At 46.7% G+C, this 26700-nt stretch overlaps 1 long non-coding RNA gene across 2 annotated transcripts in view; it reads right to left on the reverse strand.

Moving 5' to 3' along the window:
- LOC141098038 (uncharacterized) overlaps positions 1-26700 on the reverse strand; it is a 268278-nt gene that overhangs the window by 34340 nt on the left and 207238 nt on the right. The window contains exon 1 of one of the 2 annotated variants that reach the window (XR_012234124.1): positions 9345-9577. The exons of the other annotated variant lie outside the window; for it this stretch is intronic. This is a non-coding gene — a long non-coding RNA (uncharacterized lncRNA). Of the gene's footprint in view, positions 1-9344; positions 9578-26700 lie in introns of those variants that run through there. 2 annotated transcript variants of the gene reach the window in all.

Consider the following 26700-nt stretch of genomic DNA (forward strand, 5'->3'; position numbering starts at 1 on the left):
CATTATCTATCATCCAACCGCAGTCTGTTGGGTTTGCAACAAATGGCTGGCTCTGCAGACTTCTCCTCCAGATCGCAGCCTGGTAGTTTGCACGCAGTGCATGCATGAAAAGGCAGTCTTGGCAAGGAGGGAGTTGACTTGACTCTACCACTCCACGTCTGGCACAGAACAGCTGATACCGGAGCCTGTTTACCTCAGTTGTTTGGGTAGTTGGCAGGTACATGTGGCAGGTGATTTCCTGTAACTTCTCAAAGAGTTCGGGAGACACTTCCCATGAACGACCAACTTCCTGAAAGGCATCCTGGTATGTCTTGTTCATCTTCAACTGCTTGAGTGTCGTCATCTTCCCACGGCCAGCGAATGCACTGACTGTGTCACAGCCTGTAAATGCATGCATACCAATCAATGAATCACACACGCTGCCTCCCAATGTTCTGCTCAGAGTGGTGATATCCAGGAATCTTGTCCGGTTCTGTGTACCGCGTTTCTGGAACAGGTGGGATGGCATTTTGTGGCACATGCCCAGACACAGGACCATGACATCAGTATCCTCTGAAGTGATGATAACAGACTTGTAACCAGATTCTGCTGCATGAAGAGCATGGAGAAGGAGGCGTGTGTCTGCTTCTTCTTGACTTGACTTAAGGTCAGCAGCCTCTTCCCACTGTTCTTTGGTGATCTTAAAGCAGAGCTGCTCACATGTGACATACATCTCCTTCTCCTCAAGCTTCTCCCTGTGGTGTTTCGCCTTCCATTCTTCTACCAGAAACTTTATGAGACTTGCCTTGTTGGAGGAATTACTTAGTAGCTTCCTCCACTGCTGGATGTTGTGCCCATGTTGAATGTTCTTGAAATGGATCCCTGTGCCTTCATATCTGTTGACTCTTTCTGTATCTTTGATGGATGTCTCCTTGTAGACGTCAAAGACAATATTAATGCGCTTGCTCTTAGCACCCTCATGGATAGCGCGACTCATTGCTGTGCCTGCTAGCTGGGCAAATGTTGCATCGTTTCCCTTCAGTTTCTGAACCAGGCTCATCCCATCAGTGATGGTTGCAGAGGGCTCAGGGATCACCTCTGCAGGAGGAGCATTCCTCTCCAACTCCCTTGCTAGGGCAGCCTTGTTGGTCTTGCGGATAGACCCATCACCGTTGGCAAGTGCCCATGGCAATGGCCCCAGGGGATGAGTCAAGACATCACTCATTTGTAGCTTTCTGTTCTCAGCTACAAGTATCATCTGGCCAAATAGGTTCCTGTCAGCCTTCAAAATTACCTCCTTGCCAAGGCCTTGTCTGTGTGTCTTCATTCTGATGTTAGAGAACGTTTTAAGATTGTTCTTCGTCATCTTGTCATGAAACAGTGTAGTTGGCGTATCAGTACCCAAACGCTCATCCTTGAATGTGTGATATGCATCCTCTCCTATACTGTATGCCCCTAGAAGGTCTTTGGCTACATCTGGTGGTGCTGCAGTCGCTGTTGATAAACTGATAAGTTCACCATTATGCTCTTTGTTGAAAGGGTTCAACCAACCAGTCTCCAGCAGTTCAACAAAAGATCGGACATCGGCTTCATCTCTTCTAATCTTGGACACCTGTAGGTCTGAATGACTGAAGTCAGTATATTGTTGGCCTACTAGGGCCCTCAGCTGCCTCAAGTACATGCTGCGGTACTCCGATGTCAGGTAGAATCTGGCGACAGCTCCAACTTTGAGGCTGAAGCCTTTTGTGCCCCCTGGTGTCTGGGTGTCTTTGTTGATTGTTTCTTCGATGGTCTGGTCCACAGGAATCCGTCCAAAAGGATTCTTGCTACCGATCTGGACCGAAAAGCCACCTTTCATGAAGTATTCATGGACCTCTGGGTGGTCTATGGGCAGCCGAGACATCGTAGCATAGTAATAGGTTAGGTATCGTGCATAGTCGACCTTGTCATAGGCAAAACACCACGGTATCATCTGTCGGATTGCTCCTAGGTGAAGCATCCAGTTGCCTTCTCTTGAAGCTCGAACCAGGGCCAGCATGGTCTCGACCATGTCCAAGTATGACATCCAGAATGCTGAGAGTTGTTCATTTCTGAAGGTCTCAAGATAAACTTGAAAGAGCTTCAGGGTAAGTGTGCAAGATTCATTATCCAAGAACTTTTCGAAGGATCCCTGCGACACACTGATGCGAAAGTTTGTGATGTTCTTCAGTGTTTCATCCAGATGGTGAAGGTCCCTTGCATGGTTTTCTTCTAGCCATGGAAGGAAGTTTTTCCATGCAAGCCTCATAAGTGCTTCATAGACCAGCTTGTGTAGTCTCACTGCTCTGTTGTACCTCCGGCCGTCCATCACTCCAGACACTGATCCTTCAGCGATGACACCGGATTCAACACACAGATCTCTAAGGCCTGCATCCTGAAATCTCTTACCTATGATGGAGAGGAGATTACAGATTGTGTGGAAGACACCCATTCTAATTATAATGTTCTTGAACTTCTCCTGTTTCCAGATAACCTCGGCAGCTTTGGCATAGAGTGCTTGATCAAACACGCACACAATTCTGTTAAGCTTCAGGGTCTGCATGATGGCATGTGTTTGCTCCAAGACTTCATTCACAGTGGACATGGCTGTTGCAGGAGCATTGATAGTGGGCAGGTAGCTTACAGTGTCCTGGGCCACTACAATGTCGCTGCGGATTTGGATGTTGAACCCAGTCCAACTGCTAAAGGTCTGATCCTCATGGTCTGACATTCTAGCCAGAAGCCAGATATGGTTCTTGGTTTTTGAATCCTGGACCTCCTCGGTAGTGTTAACATTCGCAGTCTCAATCCTGGGTGGCCCTCCCCGCCGCCCAACATTGTATATTGGTAGCATTAATTCTGTCGGAATTATGCTTCTTTTCTTCGACTTGGTTAAATCTGGCAGGACTTTTGTCACAGAGCATGCAACATTGGACTGAACAGCGATGCCATTGACTCTATGAGATGTACCTGCTCCACTTAGTGTCTCCTCAAGTCTGTCAATGTTATCCCAGGCCAAGGTTGTGAACACACCAGGGTAGATATTTGCTGGCATTGGGATGTCATCCGTTGAACATTCCAACTTCTGGATACAAAGGGCTGTATCAATCTCCTCAGCCGTTGAATATGACACACAGTGGCCAAGACGATTCAGAGTTCGAACCAGTCCTGTATTGCCGGTCAAAGACTTAATTGCAAAGGACAGCAGTACGTGCTTGGGTGTCTTTGTCTTTCCATTGGTAACAGCAAAAACCAAGTCACTGCCGAAGGATGTGGCAAGACGTTGAGCTCTTTCAGAGGGAGTTTGGCACTCACAATCTCCTGTAAGCAGGGTTTGCAGGAATTGAGTGACTAATGCAGGATCGACATTCTGATCTGTATCGGGAGGCCATGGCTGACTCACATCTTGCTTCTTGATCTCATTCCTCAGCTGCATTGCTGCTTTGGTTACGACATCTCCAGAGTTAGCGGCTCTTGCTTCTTGCAGATCTTTTGTCATGCTGTGTGCTTGCCGGGCAAGGTCGTCCATTGATAGGCTATATGGATAGACTAGAAGCTTACCTTTCTCATCGGAGAGAAAGCGGAGTGATTCACCAAACTCTGTTTCAAGTTTTCGGCGAACATGTTTCTTTGTCGATGGTTTCAGTTTGATGATACCACGGGACATCATGCATCTCTGAAGCCTAGATGTGAGGTTTATCATAGGCAGTACTTCTGGGTTTGGGAACAATTCAGTCCTTATATACAAGAAGAGTTCCTCAAGGGCTTCTATCTCTGCCTCTCCGTAGCGTACTTCCTTGCTTTCTTCCTGATTTTCTGCTGCACCAGACCTACAGGCCACTTGGGAATCATCTTTTGTGAATAGTTTGTAGCACGACTTGTGGTAGTGCCCCTCTGAAGCAACAAGGTCTCTGCTAAGTAAACCAAGGATTCTCTGTGTGCCTTTCCTTATCGCTGCTCTGCGGATCGTCTCATCTGCTCGTAGCTCAACACACTGGACGATTGGCTCCCTTGTTTTTTCTCCTTTGAGATACTTGCTTGACTTCTCGCAGAACATACATACTTTGGCATACACCCTGCTATCACTGGGGATTTCGCTTGCTGTTTCGACATTGACACCCTTGGCAAGGATAGAATCCAGTGACTTCTTCATTGTAAAGAGACTACGACATTTACGGTGATATTGTATGTGTGGTATTTCTCGTTCTTCAAGGCCCTTAGCTGCTTCCAGGACGGATTCATGCTGTCTGATCTCTGCAGCCCTAAGCAATGTTTTCCAGGAGTCCAAATCCTGTAGGGACGCCAGATCATCACTGTCATCATTAGAGCAGTGTATGATACAGTCGATCCGTGATTTCTTCCTCGCTGGTACTTCCATCATGCCATTAGATATGTCAGTAAACACCTGCAAACACAAAGAGAAACATTAAAACCCTTGGCACCGAGCGCCGTACGAGTACTGCTCTCTCGTCCTGGACCAAAGGACAAGAGCAGTACTAGTACGGCACAACCCCTTTAGCGTCCCCGCCGCTAATCGCGCGGGGATCGGGGGTAGATGGCTGCACTTACCGGCAGCAGGGCTTGTCCCCTCGCGCCGACCCCCAGCAGCTAGAATCACTGATTCGCTGGGCTATATAGCCCAGCGAATCGCAGCATGCCTTGTTAAACATGGAGTGATTCGCTGCAGGGGTTCGTGCATGTGGAGCGATTGGTGCATTTACCAGTCACTCCACAGGCCAGGGGGAGGATGTCAGTGTCTGATCTCCTCCCCCTGTGCTGCGATTGGCTAGAACATCGTTTTAGCCATAGCAGCGATGTAGCAGGGCCGACACAGTGTCGCCTCTGCCTGTATGAGACCCTGTCAGCACAGGGTCTCATACAGGGACGATCGCTGCACTGTGCAGGCTGGCCGGACCTGCCTGCACTCGCTGGAACTTGTGGTACCACAAGTCCCAGCAAGTCTGGGCAGGCAGGCAAAAAGTGTAAAAGAAAGTTAAAAAAAAACAAAAACACTACACTACACATCCCCCCCCTCCCCCTCCCATATGCGCCAATACTGTGGTTTTAGACAACACTTGTGGTATTGCCGTGTTCGGGAGACAATGGGGAATAAAAAGTGGGGTGTACTTTTTCCTGGTCCCCCTTTTCAAAATGAAAAATGTGGGACTAAAGCGACTTTTTCCGGTAAAAAAATGTACTTTTCAATTTCCTCAACCAAGTGCATGAAACTCCAATGGAGCGCTTGTTGGGTCAAAGTGGTTACTATACCCCCTAAAACATTCCTTAGGGGGTGTAGTTTCCAAAATGCGGTAACCTTTTGGGGGTTTCCACTCTGGGGGTACCTCAGGGTCTCTCCAATACGACATGGCCCACTGGATTTCTTCCAGTGTAATCTATTATCCCAAAAACCGCCTAGCTCTCCTTCTGTACTGAGCCCTCTTGCGCGCCCATAATTTAGTTTACGTGTACATGTGGGGTGTTTCTATAAACTGCGGAATTGGGGTAACCAATTTTGGGTTTGGGTTTGCTGTTAACCCTTGCTGGGTTGCAGGTAAAATTGGATTACAATGGAATATCTGCCAAAAAATTGAAATTTTGATATTTCACTGTCATTTTGCTTGAATTCCTGTGTACAACACCTAAGGGGTTAACAAAGTTTTGAAAATCCGTTTTGGACACCTTGAGGGGTGTAGTTTGCAAAATGGGGTAATGTATGGGTGGGTTCTGTTATACAAGACCCATAAAGTGACGTCCGAACTGACTTGGTCCTTGGAAAAATGGGTTTTGGAAATTTAGTCGTAAACTTTAAAAATTGCGTATAAAACTATGAGCCTTATCACATCCGAAAAATATAAAATTTCATTTCCAAAATCATGCCAATGTGAAGTAGACATGTGGAGAATGTAAACTAATAACTGTTATGGGGGGTATCAGCATTTTTATAAAAAGTAGAGAATTTCAAAGTTCAAAAATAGCGAATTTTCCCCAAATTTTCGTGTATTTTGTAATTTTTTTATGCAGAAAGGTAAAATCTATTGACTCACAATTAGCACTACCATGAAGTACAATATGTCACGAGAAAACAGTCTCAGAATGGCATGGGTAGGTGATAGCGTCCCAAAGTTATTACTGCATGAAGTGACAGGTCAGATTTACAAAAAATGGCCTAGGCATTTGGGTACAAATAGGCCTGAAGGGGTTAAGCTACTGATGTGCAAGGGCTATCATATCAAAACATAAACTACAGACATGCATCTACCTAAAAACACCAAAGAGAATTAGTCACTCCGGGTGGTACCGATATCGTCAAAATTGGCTCTTGGCTCATGGACTAAGTGGGGCCATGTGTTGCTTGAGCCATAAACGGGAACAGGGACTTTGGTAGGCACAACTTCTCCTTATTCTCCCATACTCCGTTCGAGTTCAGCTCAGCTCCCAGTCTCCCCTGGTGTACCTTCTCTGTTTGGGCAGCCTGTTGCTGGAGGGATTTTAGGACATCTAGGCTCAGTGTGGCTGGAATACGCTGACTCCCTGCCACAGTCCACTGCTCCCTAGGCCGCCTTGCTGCTACTTTAGCAGCCTCATACGCCCTTCTGTTGCCCTCTACCTCCACGGAGTCACCTTTTGTGTGTGCTTTTACCTTGACAATGCCAACCTGGACTGGTATCAATGCCTCCATCAATTGTTTCACCAGCTCTGCATTTTTAATGGGCTTACCGGCTGATGTAAGGAACGCTCTGCTTCTCCAGATAGGGCCATAATCATGGGCTATTCCCCATGCATAATTAGAATCTGTGTAAATATTAGCGACTTTACCTGCAGCGGCTCTACACGTCTCAGTGAGTGCCTTCAACTCTGCCTCCTGTGCCGACATGTGAGGAGGGAGTGGTTCAGCTCAGATTACCTCATGTGAGGATACTACTGCATATCAAGTGTAGAATCGTCCATCCTGGTGGTATCTGGAGCCATCTGCAAAAAACTCAAAATCTGCATTAGGAACAGGTTTTTCATGAACGTGTGTGCAAACCCAACTGTCTCCTGACTCCTCAGTTCTATTCAGTCATGATCATGCGTCATGTCAAAGTATTCTTCCTCACTCGCTAATACCGATATGTTTGGATGTACAAAAAGGCACAGACAAGGGAAGAAACTAGCAAGTGAATAAATGATGTTTGAGAATGTGCAGCAGTATGGAAGGTGTATTATGAATGTTTTGATTGATAAAGTTTAACCAGAGACCCAGACAAAACAGATGGACTTGTAAACACTGTGATCAGACTCAGACAAACCCAGACTGAATAGCTACTTGTGTGACCTGTGCTACTGACCTAAGCAAATTGCGCTAAATCCTATCCAGACAAGATCATATGTAGTGACATAATAGTATGGTTAGTGGGTATTGGGGACATTGACCTTTGAGGAGTAAGCTGACAGTAGACATCAGACGACCAACCGCATCAGGACCTAGAAGGGCGACAAGAATAAGAAAGATGCAGGTGTATTATCCCTGGAGCCCCTCTGACCAGTTGGCTATGCTAAAGCAATTGCCTGACCCTGTAAACCAACCATTCTCATTTTACAGACACATAAAGGAAATACAGCAGACATATAAGTCTACCTGGGCAGATCTAGAGAGGTTGGTGAGCTTAAAGGCAGGTGACGCACTAGGACATATAATTAAGACACACACAGATGTGGCAAAGAATCAGGCTTGGGGCATGGATGATAAATCTGCATGGTCTGGGGAGACGTACTGTGAGTTACAAAAGCAATGGGCTACAGTGGAACAATCAGAACAGTCCGTACTCCTGACTAACGTGACACAGCAAAGAGGAGAGAGTGTAGAGATGTACTCTGGACGGTTACAGCTGAAATGGGCAGACATGGGGTACATTTGCATAAACCTACTTGATGTTAGAATACTGGTGAATGCATTCATTGACGGTATGAACAAAGACTTACGAGACACAGTACAGACAGCCAGACCTGAATGGAGATATGTAGATCCGAAAGACCTCCTTAAGGTAGCTAAAGAAATTGAGCAAACAAGGACAATAAGGCAACCAGTTATGTATGCTGGAGCACAAAGGAAAAAGTGGAGACGTAATAAGGGACCTAAGGACATAGAAACAGTGAGGTGCTGGAATTGTGGTACTTACAAAACTTATTGTTAGTGACAATACCCCTATGAGTTTACTGTCATGATTAAATTGAAGAAAAAAAAATAATAAAAGGAACCACTCCTCCGTGTTTAAAGCAATACCCCTTGAGCCTAGCCAAATCAATGGCCCCGAGCAGAGATATTAGAGAGTATGTTAAGGCAGGGGTTCTAGTGTAAAGATCTTCCCCCTACAACACCCCTTTGTATCCCATTAGGGAGAAAAAGGACTCAAGGGTTTGCTGACACTTACAGAAAGGTTCATGACTTAAGGGCCATTAATGATGTTACCAGGGGTGGATTAAGGGTAGCCAGGGCCCGGGGCAGTTCAGATTCTGTGGGCCCCCCTCGTCACGTGACAGGGGTCACGAATCGTAGAGCCACACTCTACATAGAGAATAATGGGGCCTCCAGCACCGACCTCCACCCGCAGAGCCACACTCTACATAGAGAATAATGGGGCCTCCAGCACCGACCTCCACCCGCAGAGCCGCACTCCACATAGAGAATATTGGAGCCTCCAGCACCGACCTCCACCCGCAGAGCCCCACTCCACATAGAGAATAATGGAGCCTCCGGCACCTACCTCCACCCGCAGAGCCGCACTCCACATAGATAATAATGGGGCCTCCAGCACCGACCTCCACCCGCAGAGCCGCACTCCACATAGAGAATAATGGAGCCTCCGGCACCTACCTCCACCCGCAGAGCCGCACTCCACATAGAGAATAATGGGGCCTCCAGCACCGACCTCCACCCGCAGAGCCGCACTCCACATAGAGAATAATGGAGCATCCAGCACCTACCTCCACCCGCAGAGCCGCACTCCACATAGAGAATAATGGGGCCTCCAGCACTGACCTCCACCCGCAGAGCCGCACTCCACATAGAGAATAATGGGGCCTCCAGCACCGAGCTCCATTCGCAGAGCCACACTCCACATAGAGAATAATGGAGCCTCCAGCACCGACCTCCACCCGCAGAGCCGCACTCTACATAGAGAATAATGGAGCCTCCAGCACCGACCTCCACCCGCAGAGCCGCACTACACAGAGAATAATGGAGCCTCCGGCACCGACCTCCACCCGCAGAGCCGCACTCCACATAGAGAATAATGGAGCCTCCAGCACCGACCTCCACCCGCAGAGCCGCACTCCACATAGAGAATAATGGAGCCTCCAGCACTGACCTCCACCCGCAGAGCCACACTCCACATAGAGAATAATGGAGCCTCCAGCACCGACCTCCACCCGCACTCCACATAGAGAATAATGGAGCCTCCAGCACCGACCTCCACCCGCAGAGCCGCACTCCACATACATGGCTGCTCTCAGTGCTCTGTGCTGTGCGCACAGGACCTGTGATGAGGTCACAGGAGGGGAGGAGTCAGGGGTCACATGATCGCAGGCCCTGACACCTTCCCTCCTGTGATCTCATCACAAGCCTTTGCACGCTGCCAGCAGCATCAGCGTTCAGGCTACTTGTAGATGCTGCTGGTAGCAGAGCACATAATGCCGCCCCCACGGTCACTCACTTTTAGGTGGGGAGAAGATGGAGTGCCATTGCAGCAGCCAGCAGGAATGTGGTGGGGGCCCCCTTAGAAGCTCTTGTGGTGGGGGCCCCGGGGCTGAAGCCCCGCCTGCCCTGCCTATAATCCGGCCCTGCGCGGTGGCGGATTATAATGGGGCAATTTACTGGCCTGGGCTGTGGGCCCCTTAACCCCACTGGGCCCGGGGCAACTGCCAAAATTGACCTCATTATAATCCGCCACTGGATGTTACAGAGAGTGTGACCTCAATCGTCCCTGATCCACACACAATACTGTTACAGATCCCAGTGATGTCAAAATGTTTTACAGTCATTGATTTAGCAGGTGCATTTTTCTCTGTACCCCTGCACACTGACTGTCAGTATCCTTTTCCTTTACTCATAAAGGTAAACAATATTGTTGGACAATCCTCCCACAAAGGGGGAAAGAAATCCCCTGCCATCTATTCAGCAGTGATGGCAGGGATCCTTGAGTAGTGGCAATCACCTCATCTGCTGATTGTACTATTACAGTATGTGGATTACCTTTTGCTGTTCTGCCTGGACCAGAGGTCCTGCAGGGAAGCCACAATTTCCTTGCCATGTTTTTTTTTTATCAGAAAAGGGTTGCAAGGTCTCACGTGACAAATTACAGTATTGCAAACAAAAGGTGACATTTTTGGGACATTATATTGCCGAAGGTACCAGACACCTGACTGAAGACAGGAAACAGGCAATTCAAAATCTCCCTCTACACAGGTCACATCAGCATCTACGCTCCAAGAATGTTACCCCATAATAAGGATTGTCAATTTTTTTTTCTTTTATGTTGTTATTCGATATATGTTATTCCATGCCTATTTGTGGGTTCTCTAGTTTTAAAAAAAAATTTTCCGTACCGGTACAAGGTTGTTTATTCCCCACTCCCTTCCCTCCCTTCCTACCTTCCTTTCCCTACCCTGTTTATTTCTAAAAAAACAATAAAATTATTTGAAAACATCAGCATCTACGCACCTTCCTAGGCTTAGTGACCTACTGTAGGCCTTGGATAAGGCCAGCTTCACAAATGTTTCAACCACTTTATGACTGTTTGTCACCAGACCCCTATGATCTCACTCTTTTGACAATTTATTCCCCACATGACATCCATTCCATACTCGTACAAGTTCAACCAAAACATCTGTCTATGGCCAGATAGCTCCGACTTGCATGTATTCTACTAATTCCTGAGTATGCCTCCCTCAAAAGATGTAACGTTCTGCATCCAGCCACCCTCCTGCCTGTGGATTCAGAAAAGGGGGAATTGGTATTAGTAAGCGAGGAAGAATACTTTGACCTGACGCATGAACATGACTGCATAGAACTGATGAGTCAGGAGACAGTTGGGTTTGCACATGTTCATGAAAAACCTGTTCCTAATGCAGATTTTGAGTTTTTTGTAGATGGCTCCAGATACCACCAGGATGGATGATTCTACACTGGATATGCAGTTGTATCCTCACATGAGGTAATCTGAGCTGAACCACTCCCTCCTCACATGTCGGCATAGGAGGCAGAAATGAAGGCACTCACTGAGGCGTGTAGAGCCGCTGTAGGTAAAGTCGCTAATATTTACACAGATTCTAATTATGCATGGGGAATAGCCCATGATTATGGCCCTATCTGGAGAAGCAGAGCGTTCCTTACATCAGCCGGTAAGCCCATTAAAAATGCAGAGCTGGTGAAACAATTGATGGAGGCATTGATACCAGTCCAGGTTGGCATTGTCAAGGTAAAAGCACACACAAAAGGTGACTCCGTGGAGGTAGAGGGCAACAGAAGGGCGGATGAGGCTGCTAAAGTAGCAGCAAGGCGGCCTAGGGAGCAGTGGCGGTGGCGGGGAGTCAGCGTATTCCAGCCACACTGAGCCTAGATGTCCTAAAATCCCTCCAGCAACAGGCTGCCCAAACAGAGAAGGTACACTGGGGGAGACTGGGAGCTGAGCTGATGTTGAACGGAGTATGGGAGAATAAGGAGAAGTTGTGCCTACCAAAGTCCCTGTTCCTGATTATGGCTCAAGCAACACATGGCCCCACTCACACCTCCAAAAGTCACATGTGTGCCATGGTAGATGCCTTCTGGATCGCCCCTGGCTTCAGTTACGCAGCCGCGAAACTTATACAATCATGCCTCATCTGTGCACAGCACAACCCAGGTAAAACAGTAAAAGTCCCTAAGAAAGCGACACTGTGACGCTTCGGGGGTTTTGGCAGCGTCCGAGAGTGGACCCTCTGGGTCGCGGAACTGAGGCCCCCGGGGCGAGCGCACCAGGTGGAACCGACGCCTATACAGGGACCATTTGGGGCAGGCCCGTGGGGGATCAGACACCGCGACAGCTGAAACCAAGAGGGGTGGCTCAAAGGACCGGAGTGACCACAGGCAGGACTGGGAGACCGCACCGAGACCAAGGTGCGAGATGAGGAGACGTACAAAGCAACAGTAACCGAGAAGTTAGGGAAGACAGGAGGACAACAGGCTAGGAAACTGGACAGGAAGGGAACCAGACACAGGGAGTGGGTCAGAACTGATGACTAGGAGACACGGATCGGCAGGGCGGTGGGCGGGCAGGGCAACCAGGAGAGGCAGAGACGAAAAGGCTAGGAAGAGTATAGGACAGGAGGAAAACCTATAGGAACCCTATAGGCAGCCAAATCAATGTATGGACTTCACACAATAACCAGGCGTCATCCCCTTATGGGAGACGCCTGATATATCCCCTGCTGGCAGGTGATTGGCTAACCGCTAATCGGCCACCACCCACCGCAGGGTTAACCATCAGGACGGGCGCGCGCCCGCGCCCTAGTGTGCATGTGAAGGTGGGGTGCTGCCCGGCGGCCAGGAAGTGGAGAAGCACGTGAGCAGGAGGAAGGAGGGAGCGCGCGCCCGCCGGGTGAGTGAAAGCTGCGGAGGGAGCCGGTACCCGTGGGACGGCGGCTGGCCATGGCCGCCGTTGTCACAGACACCTAGGCCTCTCTACCCATTTCAGAGACTGGAGACAGAGACTACATACAGCTACCAAGGTAGGAGTGTATGAATATATCCTAGTATGTGTAGATCTCTTCTCTGGTTGGCCGGAAGCCTATCCGGTAAAATGTGCAACTGCTAAAACGACTGCAGACAAACTGATGAAAGAACTGATCTGCAGGTATGGTGTCCCAGAAGCCATAGAGAGCGATAGGGGTACACACTTCACAGGAGAAATAATGAGGGAAGTCATGCAGGCCCCGGGTGTACAGCAAGCATTTCATACACCATATAGGCCACAAAGTAGTGGGAAAGTGGAAAGACTAAATGGGACACTTAAACGGAAAATTCAAAAGGCCATGGCAGACACCGGAAAGAGCTGGGTAGAGTGCTTGCCTTTTGCACTCTTTTCAGTCAGACACACTCCAAATTGAAAGACAGGCTTGTCTCCCTTTGAAGTCCTGTTTGGTAGTGCACCAAAGACTGGTCTGTACTTCCCACAGGTGCTACAAATGCAACACGGTTCTAGAACAGCCTATGTCCAGGCCTTGCAGGAATGACTTAATGTGGTGCATAAACATGTGCCCTCATCCATTCCAGATCCTAATGCCAGTGCAGATGTGCATCAGCTGAATCCAGGTGATTGGGTGGTTATACGCAGACATGTGAGAAGGAGCCTGGACCTACAATTTGATGGCCCCTTCCAAGTCCAGCTGACCACATCCACCTCAGTAAAACTTGAGGGAAAGCCCACCTGGATCCACACCAGTCACTGCAAGAAGGTCCCGTCAACAGTAGAATGACTGTACTCCTCATCACTTTGCTGGCAGTGACAGGGTTACTGCACTCTACAGAGACAACTCTTAAATGCTGACTGGGACAACAAACTTATTCGGCATCATGCTCTTCTTATAAAGGACATGTGTGGCGCCCCTGAGGCTCAGTTGCCACAGAGGTACTGCACCTTCTCCTAAGGTGTAGTGCCCCACCAACTAGGTAAGTTGGGAACTCCTTTTCACACTCCAACACCTGCACCCACACACAGGATAGTTCAGCAATGGACCAGATTGCGGCTCCATGCTTAGACGGTAGCAGAGCACCTTTCATGGGTCCTTGCTTCGTAACACGAGATGTGCTGGGAGGTGGGTGGAGTTAGGTATAAAAGAGTGGGAAGGTTTAGAATTGGAGTTCAGTTGAATTCAGTTCAGTTCAGTTGAGTCTGGAGTTGAGTCTGAGAGCAGGCTGACAGGAGGTCAGCCTGAGGAGAGCTCAAGGCGGAGGAAGACAGTCAGTCAGGCGAGGCTGAGGACTGGTCTTAGTGGAACAAGCTCCCTAGGAAAGGAACAGAAGAAAGACGTAGAACTGCAACCTAAGCTTCCATAAGAGAGAGAAGGAACAGCGCGGAACGAAGGAGTAGGAGAACAGAGAGGAGTTGTGGGTTGGAAGAGGAACCCTGCCTATAGGTAATCAGCGCAAGGCTGGGGCCCGGTCCCCGAGGTTGTATGGACACTTATGGTTCTGCAGCAGACACCGGTGGAGTAGTTGGCTGTAAATACACTACTCCCATCTAAGACTTAGGACACAACAGCAACAAGGATAGAGAGCCGGGATCCAGGAGCATCCCTGAGCAGGCTACAGCTGTCTGTTATACAAGTAAGGTTCTAGGAACATCTGACAGGAGGAACTTCAGAGTATCCACAGTACTGGAGCTCTTCACACTAATAGGCGCAATAGAGGAGTCGTTCAGGAAAGGTACATGTTGGCGGAGTGTTGGAGAGGAGAAGCCTAACTTGCCCGGGAGGTTGATTGAGTCTCTGCCCCGACACGGCATGGAAGCGGGCACCAGTGGTTACCAAGAACTGTGAGTAAAGCGTTGAAACTGCAAGCCCTGGTGTCCTCGATTCCTTCTTGCGTCCGCCAGCACTGCTACATTCCCTGCGCCGGACACTACACCATCAAGGTTTCCCCCACATCTACACTGCCCTGGGACAACAGCCATGCCTGTCGAGGGCTATGCCACCATTGCTGCATCCCACCATCTGTCCCAGAGGATCTGTCTGCAGTGTTGGCTTAACATCTCCCTTGCCGAACACCACAGGTGGCGTCACGAACTATTCAATTCCATTAACCACACACCACCATTGACATTGGGCGCCCAGGGCCACGGACCGGGTCACAGCTGCCGTGATACTTTCCCCCTGACACCGGCCCGGTACCAAGCACCCCACTGCCCTGGGACTGGAGGGCGACCCACATGGATGGACAGAAACCGAAGGACTGTTGGATCTGTACACACAGCCCATTATCTGCGAGGACCATGCCGTACTTAGCCTTACCTCTGGAGCCATGGGAGGTATTAACCCCACACTGCATACACCATGAGACTTGGACTCAATCTAGGTTTTGGGGAAAAGATGTGTCCCGTGATGTTTCTGCCTCATTGGCTATAATCGGATGTAAAGCATCTACGGGTAAAATAATAAGGAAAAAAAGGGATATATGTACATCTGGCATAAGGGGAAAACAAATGAATAATACTTGGTGTGCCCATAAGCCTATGTCAGGACTTTTGAGTTTATACTATTGTATACAGACCCCGAGTCACGTTTGTGTTCTCCCTGAAGGAGTATTCTTGGTTTGCGGACATCGTGCCTACAGGTGGGTGAGCCCAGACATAAGAGGGGTTTGCACTCTTGCCAAACTAACACCAGCCACTTTCATAGATCCTCATAGTAAAATAGACACAGCAGCAGTTCAAATTCATACTTTGTATAGAAGGGCTGCAGACAATAAGCCCCGGCCAAATGGTAGGCCGCATCTAGTAGAAATGGGGATAACAAATAAAATATTCAGTAGTATGCTAATATACCCCTTCATTACACAAATGTGGGATAAATTAGTAGAAGCTACCGACTACCTGGACGATCAGATTTTCCAGATTCTTGAAGTTCTTAACCCCTGAATCCCATATGACATACTATCCCGTTCATGTGTCCTGGTACTTAATTCCCAGGGACAGGATAGTACGTCACAGCGATCAACGGCCGGGTGTCAGCTAATTATCACAGCTGATACCCAGCACAATGTGTCAGGGGTGGTCACGGACTGCCCACGACACGTTAACCCCTTGCACACCGCGATCAAACACGATTGCGGTGTACCGGGGGTTAAAGGGAAGCATCGGCAGGGAGGGGGCTCCCTCCGTGCTTCCCTGAGCCCCCCACAGCAGCGCAATATGCAGCGCTGCTGCAGGGGTCTCTTTCCCTACAGGTCTCCGGATCCAAGATGGCGACGGGGACCTGTAGGGAGCGGACTTCCTCAGTGCCTGCAAAGCGCAGGCATGAGGAAGTCTGCGTCTATGCCTGTGACAGATCGCTGATCTGTCACAGTGATCTGTGATGTGATAGATCAGCGATCTGTCACAGGACAGTGATGTCCTCCCTGGGACAACCTAATAAAGTTAAAAAAAAAAAAAAGTGTAAAAATAATTTTTAAAAAATTGCTAAATAAATTAGGAAAAAAAAATCCCTAATAAATTCATTTTTTGGAAATAAAAAAAGAAAAAAACAATAAAAGGACACATATTTGGTATCACCGCGTCCGTAACAACCTGCCCTATATAACTATCCCATTAGTTAACCCCTTTAGCGAACCCCTTAAAAAATAAAAATAAAAAACGAAGCAAAAAATAATGAATTATTATCATACCGCTGAACAAAAAGTGCAATAACACGCGAGACACATATAAATATCCATGGTACCACTGAAAACGTCATCTTGTCCCGCAAAAAAAGCCACCATACAGCGTCATCAGCGAAAAAATAAAAAAGTTATAGCTCGCAGAATAAAGCGATGCAAAAATAATTATTTTTTATATAAAATAGTTTTCATTGCATAAAAGCGCCAAAACATAAAAAAGACCTAAATGAGGTATCGCTGTAACAGTACTGACCCGAAGAATAAAAGCGCTTTATCAATTTTCCCGCACACGGAACGGTGTAAACGCACCCCCCAAAAGAAATTCATGAAACGCTGGTTTTTGTTCATTCATCGGAATAAAAAGCGATCAAAAAATGTCATGTGCCCGAAAATGGTACCAATAAAAACGTCAACTCGTCCCGCAAAAAATAAGACCTCACATGACTCGGTGGGTCAAAATATGGAAAAATTATAGCTCTCTCTGTGGTGATGCAAAAACTATTTTTACAATAGCGTGTGACAGCGTGACAGTGTGACACGTCTTTTAGCGTGTGACAGCTGCCAAACATAAAAACCCGCTATAAATAGTAAATAAAAACCCCCCGTTATCACCCCATTAGTTAGGGAAAAATAATAAAATTAAAAGAAAATGTATTTATTTCCATTTTCCCATTAGGGCTAGGGTTAGGGCTAGGGCAAGGGTTAGGACTAGGGTTAGGGCTAGGGTTAGGGCTGAGATTAGGGTTAGGGGTGGGTTGGGGATAGGGTTGGAGTTAGAATTGGGGGTTTCCACTGTTGGGGCACATCAGGTGCTCTCCAAATGCAACATGGCGTCGGATCTCAATTCCAGCCAATTCTGCGTTGAAAAAGTCAAATGGTGCTCCTTCCCTTCCAAGCTCTGCCATGCACCCAAACAGTGTTTTACCCCCACATATAGGGTATCAGCCTACTCAGGACAAATTGCAAAACAACTTTTGGGGTCCAATTTCTCCTGTTACCCTTAGGAAAAAAAATTGGGGGCAAAAATATCATTTTTGTGGAAAAAAATGATTTTTTTATTTTCACGCTCGGGCGTTATAAACTTCTGTGAATCACTTGGGGGTTCAAAGTGCTCACCACACATCTAGATAAGTTCCGTGGAGGGGTCAAGTTTCCAAAATGGGGTCAATTCTGGGGAGTTTCAATAGTTTAGGTACATCAGGGGCTCTCCAAACGCACATGACACCCGCAGACCATTCCATCAAAGTCTGCATTCCAAAACGTCACTACTTCCCTTCCGAGCCCCGACGTGTGCCCATACAGTAGTTTTCTCCCACATATGAGGTATCAGCGTACTCAGGGCAAATTGGACAACAGCTTTTGCAGTCCAATTTCTCCTGTTACCCTTGGGAAAACAAAAAAATTGGGGACTAATTGATCATGTTTGTGGAAAAAATACGATTTTTTTATTTTCATGCCAGGGCATTATAAACTTCTGTGAATCACTTGGGGGCTCCAAGTGCTCACCACACATCTAGATAAGTTCCTTAGGGGGTCTAGTTTCCAAAATGGGGTCACTTGTCGGGATTTTCCACTGTTTAGGTACATCAGGGGCTCTCCAAAAGCAACATGACACCCGCAGACCATTCCATCAAAGTTTGCATTCCAAAACGTCACTACTTCCCTTTCGAGCCCCGACGTGTGCCCATACAATAGTTTTCTCCCACATATGGGGTATCAGCGTACTCAGGAAAAATTGGACAACAACTTTTGTGGTCCAATTTCTCCTGGTACCCTTGGGAAAATAAAAAAAATTGGTGACTAAAAAATCATGTTTGTGGAAAAAATACGATTTTTTTTATTTTCACGCCCAGGTATTATAAACTTCTGTGAAGCACTGGGGGGTTCAAAGTTCTCACCACACATCTAGATAAGTTCCTTGGGGGGTCTAGTTTCCAAAATGGTGTCATTTGTGGGAGGTTTCCACTGTTTTGGTACATCAGGGGTTTTCCAATCGCGACATGGTGTCCGATCTCAATTCCAGCCAAAAACGTCAAATGGCGCAGCTTCCCTTCCAAGCTCTGCCATGCGCCCAAATAGTGGTTTACCCCCACATGTGGAGTATCAGCATACTCAGGACAAATTGCACAATAACTTTTAGGGTCCTGTTACCCTTGGGAAAATAAATTTGGGTGTAAAAAGATCATTTTTGTGGAAAAAATATGATTTTTTAATTGTACCACAGTACATTATAAACTTCTGTGATGCCCTTGTGGGTTCAAAGCTCTCACCACATATCTAGATAAGTTCCTTGGGGGGTCTAGTTTCCAAAATGGGGTCACTTGTGGGGGGTTTCCACTGTTTAGGTACATCAGGGGCTCTCCAAACGCGACATGGCGTCCGATCTGAATTCCAGCCAATTTTGCATTGAAAAAGTCAAATGGCGCTCCTTCCCTTCTGAGCTCTGCCATGCGCCGAAACAGTGTTTCCCCCCCACATATCAGGTATCAGCGTACTCAAGACAAATTGCACAATAACTTTTGCAGTCCAATTTCTCCTGTTACCCTTGGTAAAATAAAAAAAATTGAACCTGAAGTTTCTTTTTTGTGAAAAAAAGTTAAATGTTCATTTTTTTTAAACATTCAAAAAATTCCTGTGACACACCTAAAGGGTTAATAAACTTCTTGAATGTGGTTTTGAGCACCTTAAGGAGTGCAGTTTTTAGAATGGTGTCACTTTTGGGTATTTTCTATCATATAGACCCCGCAAAGTGGCTTCAAATGTGATGTGGTCCGTAAAAATAAAATGGTGTTGCAAAAATGAGAAATCGCTGGTCAATTTTTAACCCTTATAACTTCCTAACAAAAAAAAATTTTGGTTCCAAAATTGTGCTGATGTAAAGTAAACATATGGGAAATGTTACTTATCAAGTTTTTTGTGTGCTGTATCTCTGTGATTTAAGGGCATAAAAATTCAAAGTTGGAAAATTGCGAAATTTTCAAAATTTTCACCAAATTTCCATTTTTTTCACAAATAAACGCAAGTTATTTGAATGAAATTTTACCACTAACATGAAGTACCATATGTCACGAGAAAACAGTGTCAGAATCACCGGGATCCATGGAGGCGTTTCAGAGTTATTTGTCAGAGACACCGCACTGAACTTGCTCACTGAGCCAGTGCGCGTGCCCTGAGAAAAGCGAACAGTGCTCAAAGCTACCTGTGGAGCGGGCAGCAACCGAATAGATGTGTACTTCAGAGCTGCAGGACCTGAAGCACGTGACTGCTAGAGGCGTGGCTTAAACTCCACAGAGCTAGGAGCTGCAAGACAATTCCTAGCAGAGTAACTGCGAGACAAAGTTACCAAGGGGCATAGACAGGGAGAATAGTCAGGATGTAGCCAATGAGTCACACACAGAGATAGCTGCAAGGTACCAGAGGGGCGAACAGAGAGTAGTCAGGTCACAGGCAATGAGTCATACACAGATAATAACGCAGTACAAAAGCAACAGGCAAACTCACAACGGGAAACAGAATCGGGTCAGGACCATATAAACAAGCAATAGCAACAAACAGGCACACGGGGGTCAGCACACTAGGCCAAAGGCAAAAGTATAACTGGCAGGGATTGAAGCTACCCAGGGGTTTATGAAGCTCTCCCAGAACCAGAAAGAGGCCACAATCATTAACCCCAAGTGTGCAGGTCAAAACCTGCACAGAGCTCCAGACATTAACCCCCGGTGTGCAGCTCAAAAACCTGCACTGGGATCATGACATTATTACTTCATAAAGGGACAGTGGTCAGAATTGTAAAAATTGGCCCAATCATGAACGTGCAAACCACCCTTGGGGCTTAAGGGGTTAATGAACCTAATACAATGCAGAGACAATTAATCATAGTTACTAACCAACATACTATAGTACTAGATTACCTGACAGCAAAAGAAGGAAGAATGTGTCAAATAATTGGTCCCACCTGTTGTAATTATATCGACCCTGCTGGCAATCTCCAGATGAGGGCCAGTATAGACAAATAGGTGAACTTAGAGACCAATGGTTAAAACAACACAGTGCAAGGAGAGGCTCCTGGTGGGGTAACACATTCTCTTTCCTAAATCCAGCAAATTGGTTTAATGGCCTTGCAAGATGGATTTTTGGCATTATACAGACTTGTATGCAAATTTTGTTGTTTTGCTTATTGTTTTATGTAGCCGTAAAAGCGCTAATATATGTATTACTTAAGCTACTGAATAATGTATGCATAAAAAAAGAATCTAAGGCTAAACCTTCTGTAGTGTATCATAGACCCCAGGTAGCCATTGCTGATGGGGAAAGTGAGTGTCCACACTGAGGGTGGATGGGCGAAGCAGGTAGGAAGCCCCCTTATGGGTACTAGACCCATGAGACAGTAGCTCCTTTGTGGACATCAGCTGACCCTGTGGCAAAGGTTATACCATTTACAAAAGGGGGAAATTGATATAGAAGCGTTAATGGTTTGCTTTTATATCCCTTTAATTGCCTTTAAGACTTCTAATGCCTTCTGCCCTATTATTGCTAGAGTTATTCTCATGTAGACTACTAGTCTCTGTGTTCAAGGAAACTATACTTGTTATCATATTTGTTCTCAAAAGTCAGTTACAACATGTTCTGGACACACTGTAAACATGATATAACCCTGAAAGTGATGAAGGGGGCTACATGAGCTCCAGAGAGTTGCCTTTGTTGTAAATGGTATAAAATATTGCCTTGTATTTCATTACGTCAGATAAAGTGATTTGACCACGGCTCGTGTGTGTTGAGTCTCTTTGTCTCCAAGCGCTTGTCATCAGAAGGGCGAAAAACCTCACAATCCGGACTCACTGGTGATCTGGCATAGCTGACGCTTGGTCAGAACAAAAAGCAGCTACAACACTCTCAAGCCTAACGGTCCTTCCTCTTTGTCAGACTTACCACAGTATGGCACAAATTTGTAGAGGTAGCCATTGGAACTGCACAGACACCAAATTTTGTAGCCGAATTTTATTGGCTTACCTCGCATGTACATTTTTGTAGGGTGTTTGCCATAGTAGCGGACCATCATTTCATCTAAGGAAAGTTCCTGGTGGAATACACCAAATTTCAGGAATTCTTTCCCCAGTACTGCAAAGAATAAACTAACTTTGTACGTCTTGTCAGACTTGTCAATTTTAGAATTGTCATTTAGGTGTATACCGTATATACTCCGACCCGTGTATAAGCCGACCCGCCTAATTTTGTCACAAAAACTGGGAAAACTTATTGACTCACGTATAAGCCTAGGGTGGAAAATTTCGAAGCTACTGCCCTTATAATGCTGCACAGTGAGTGGCCCCTTACAATGATGCACAGTTATTAGTGGCCCCTTATAATGCTGCACAATGAGCGGCCCCTTACAATGATGCACAGTGATTAGTGACCCCTTATAATGCTGCACAGTGAGCGGCCCCTTACAATGATGCACAGTTATTAGTCGCCCCTTATAATGCTGCACAGTGAGCGGCCCCTTACAATGATGCACAGTGATTAGCGGCCCCTTATAATGCTGCACAGTGAGCGGCCCCTTACAATGATGCACAGTTATTAGTGGCCCCTTATAATACTGCACAGTAAGCGACCCATTACAATGATGCAGTTATTAGTGGCCCCTTATAATGCTGCTGCTGCCGCTGCCTCAATTTAAAAAAAAACCTATATACTCACCTCGTCCCTGCTGCTCCTCAGCATTGCCGGCTCTGCACAGCAACTGTTCAGGCAGAGGGCGCCTGCTAACTATGTCATGGCGCCCTCTGACCTGAACATCACTGCCAGAGGAAGCAAGACAGCAGAGCGATTCGCAGCGGTGGAACGGGGGACAGGTGAATATGGCTCCCTCCGCTATACTCACCTCTCCTAGCATGTCTCTTGCAGCCCCCGTGCTTATTCCATCTTCTCAGGGCTGTTCTTCCTGCTTTCTCTCACGTGGTGCCGCTCATTACATATGTGCATATGTAATGAGCCACTCATTACATATGCACATATGTAATGAGCGGCACCACGTGACCGCTAAAAGCAGGAAAAACAGCGCAGAGAAGATGGAATAAGCGCGGGGGGCTGCAAGAGACATGCTAGGAGAGGAGAGTATGATCTCCTACACCCCCGTCCGGCCGACCCCAAGTATATGACTCGCGTATAAGCCGAGAGGGGGACTTTCAGCCCCTAAAAATGGGCTGAATTATTCCCTAAAGCGGTTCTTTGACATTGCTTTGTGCACCAATTGAACTCCCACATCTTGAGCTTGTTCCCAGTACATGTCCTCTTGGGGGAGAGAATGATATCCAGACAGTAATAATATGCCTAAAAAAACTTGTAATTCTTCCTCGCTGATGGAAAAGGAGGGGTTTTTTTTTGTTTGCATATAGCATGCTTTGGGTCAAAATAATATCCATAACATCATGTAAAAAAAACTCTTCAAATACTTCAACTTCATTTTTATTTTCTAAAAGGTCACAAATGTTGCTATTTCGGACGTATCCTGGTCCGCACTGCTTTCATATGTTGGTTGACATTTTTTCCATTTTGGAGTTGCTGCACATTGTAATATTTCTGTTGCATTTTTTTTCTTGCTCACAACTGGTTTTGAAGTTTGATTCCTTGGTCGCTTTCTGCTACTGGTACTTGAAGTTCCTGCTGAGGTGGATGGTAAATTCTCAGTTGATGCCACCTCAGGAGCCTCTTCAATTTCTGTTGAAGTGTGCAATACCTCCAAAGTTCCTGCTACATCATTCAATTCATGAGCAAGAAGCTCATATTCCTGAAAATCTTCCTCATCAGTTGCCTCATCAGGGTCAGGGGGTACAATCACTACTTCAACATCAGAAACTTCCTCTTCTTGGTAATCTAATTCCTCAAGATAACCTAGTATTTCATCAACAGTAAGTTCTTTTTTATATCGATTTGCCATGTTCTTACTGCTGATAAAACAAAAACAAAAATTAGTATAGCAACATTTACAAACTATAGATTAAAATATATATACAATTATTTTAAATATATATAAATATATTTCACATTTCACTATCCATTCATAAAACAAGCTAAATAAACAATTGTGATGAATAAAAACATAAAATACCAACCTTATATACTGTGATGTGATCGCAAACAATGTCTGACAAGCCAGCAAGTTACAGGGTCTGTTCTCTTGAGTGTCTCCAGTACAGCTGAGATATCAGGTTTCACAAAGCATATATAGTCAGAAAGGTACTGGGGAAGGGGGGTGGAGGGGTGAGGGATTTCCAGACTATCTGGTAAGACGGAAGAAATGAAACTAAAAGACCTCTGCCTGCCATATCAGTTGTAAATGATTTAGGGTTATGTATGAACACTAGTGAATCAAACAAAAATGTCCATGTAAAAAAAAAACATCGAAAATAGATAGTGCATTCTGCCAATGTCCCAAAAATGGGACGGCACTTTCACTTGAATATAACTCTGGCCTTGGTAAATCTACATCAATGCCATTGCATTATATACCTTCCTTCAAGTATAAACAATAGTTCTAATAACTTTGTGATCACAGAACTGTGATTTTAAATAATAATTTCAGCTTATGATCCTAATTTTGAAAAAACCTCGAAAATAGGTGCTTTGAAAGCTCTCTGGGTGGAAGAATATTCAATTAAAAATGACAATGACATGATTTCCTGTTTTGAAAACATTCATTTTACAAACACAAAAAATTGGACCTAATTATACAATCTTAGTTGCTAGAAGCAAAAGATTAGGCGTCCCAAAGAAAGGACATTGGTAGATTATTAAATTGATTGGTACTTATTAAATCTGATAAGTCAAAACACATTTTTACATAAAGTCCAGATAGGTAAAAGTGTGGTTTTTCAGCACACGTATCACATACAAGTTGCCTCCCTTTTGTAGTGAACGTGTATAATATTCTAGTCCATTTACAATGGGCAAGGCGCGTGGCAAGGGACGGGGAAGTGGATGTGATGGTGATGGTACAGGCTGAGTGTAACGTGGACCCGTCCTGTGTGACGCGACCCGCAGGCCGGTAACTGAAACAACACGACACGGCACGTGAAGCTGTCCTGTGCGACACGACCCGCAGGCCAGTAACTGTAAACAACAAGACAAGGGGGAGGGAACACAGTTACAATGGTGGGCCCTGCGATAGGGAAAGGGGACGTGGAGACCTCCTGCACTCCCCTGAGTCAGTGTCCCTAACGCTCCTAATGTTCTCTATGCCTGTTCCGCACCTCAGGATACCTGTCGCCCTAGCACACCCTACACCTATCCCTTGCTAGGGAGATGAGTGGCGCAGGCAGTGGCCCCACCACTGTACTAATACACATGAAGGGAAAACACAAACAGGGGAACACAACTTAGCTTTACTCTATTGCTCTTGCTCCTGGCAACAGAGTCCACCACCAGAATGCAGCTCTCCTCCTGAATCGCTGCCACCAAGTTCTGTCAGAGCTGCAAGGAAATCCCCTCTGACTCCTTCCACACCAGGGCTCTGACCGTGCTGCAAGGAGCTCTCTAAAAACTCCTTCCTCCACCAAGGATGGTTGAAATGAGTACTATCACCAACACTGATTGCAACACCTGTGACTCTTTTATAGCAGAGCCAGCAATCACACCTGCAATCTAATCATGTGCACTTAACTAAAGAAACAGAGTGCAATGACGCTCACCACCACCGGGGGGACAAATTTAGAACAAAAGACACCACAGTGCAATAATCCCAATGGCCAATGGGGCAAAAACCAAACCTAAGCACAGAAAAAAAGTTTACCTGTGCTTTATCTCAGTCGTTATCCAGCATGGATCATGACAGTACCCTCCCCTTAATGAGGGACCTCTGGACCCTCAAGACCTCTCCCCATCAGGGAACCACCTACAGCGGGGACGCCCAGACCCAGAGTTCACCCCAGCAACTACCTGCACGTCAGGTTGATGACAAACGAGCCCGCTGGTATTGGCAACATTTGTTCTGGAGGCACCACACATCTCCGAAGCGCTGACCTGGGGAACGAGTTGTGTATGTGCATGTCTGGTATGAGCTGGTAACACTCCACAACACACTTCCACTGGATGTTTTTTGGTGGCCACCCATACACGCTCCTTCACACACAGGTCCGGACCTGAATGTTTATTGCCACTCGTTCGTTTGTCACCATTTGGAGAACTCTTTCTGGGATTGACAACAGAGGCGTCCCCCTGTGTCACCACACTCACATCCCCGCACTTCACCAAGGGGTACACCACCCTCCAACCCCTTCCACCATGAGGTCTGCGCCTCCCAGGGTTGGCAAATGGCGAGGGTTGAGACTTGCCCCTACTCTCCTGCAGCACATCTGCTGCTCTCACCAGAGAGGAAGGGGTCAATTGAAGAGAGGCGGCAGAGACAGTAGTTCCTAGGCAGCAGCCCTTACACGAGTGCCCCCAGCTGACCACTTCCCTCGCCCGCCAATCTATTACCAGGTTGTGTATTTTCAGCCAAGGGAGGCCTAAAACAATAGGTACTGGCATTCCCTCCAAGACGTAGCATGATAAGGACTCACCACCACCGGGGGGCAAATTTAGAACAAAAGACACCATAGTGCAATAATCCCAATGGCCACCGGGGGCAAAAACCACACCTAAGCACAGAAAAAAAGGTTACCTGTGCTTTATCTCAGTCCTGATCCAGCATGGATCATGACACTGAGGCTGCGGGCAAGCTGAAATTGGCCCACCAAAAATGCCCACATCTTCTCGCTGGACCTTAGTGTCCAAAGTTAGGGGACCGTGGAAAGACAGCAGTATTGAAGCCCGAGCAGTGTGAAAAGGTTGTTGGTTGGATAGCGGATAATACTTCCAGTCACTTATCCACCACCACCTGCACCCTGGACCACATATTCTTTACCCTGATCCTCCTTCCTCCCACCATGCTGAGTACCCTGAGACAACTGATCCCACGCTCGGACACTCCGAAGAGCTGTTCATCTTTCCATTTGGAGATTCGTGCCTCTCGCCTCATCCACTTGAAGCGGGGCAAAATGATATTCAATGTATCGATGCACAAATCTTTGAGCAGCCACAGTCTCAAGAGCAGGACGATGATGAGACACAATTGCCAGAAAGTCAGGAGGAGGACCAGGGTGGGGAAGTGGAAGATGAGGGGGTGGATGATCTAGTAACAGACCCAACCTGGCAGGAAGACATGCAGAGCGAGGACAGCAGTACACAGTGGGAGGTAAGTGTCGCACCACTTAAGGCAGGAAGAAGCAGTGTGATGGCTGCAGATAGAAGGCGTGCAACCGTTACACGTAACACCAACC

This window comes from Dendrobates tinctorius, unplaced genomic scaffold (genome assembly GCF_039654945.1).
Source record: "Dendrobates tinctorius isolate UK_male_01 unplaced genomic scaffold, ASM3965494v1 ptg000086l, whole genome shotgun sequence".
Taxonomy (NCBI): domain Eukaryota; kingdom Metazoa; phylum Chordata; class Amphibia; order Anura; family Dendrobatidae; genus Dendrobates; species Dendrobates tinctorius.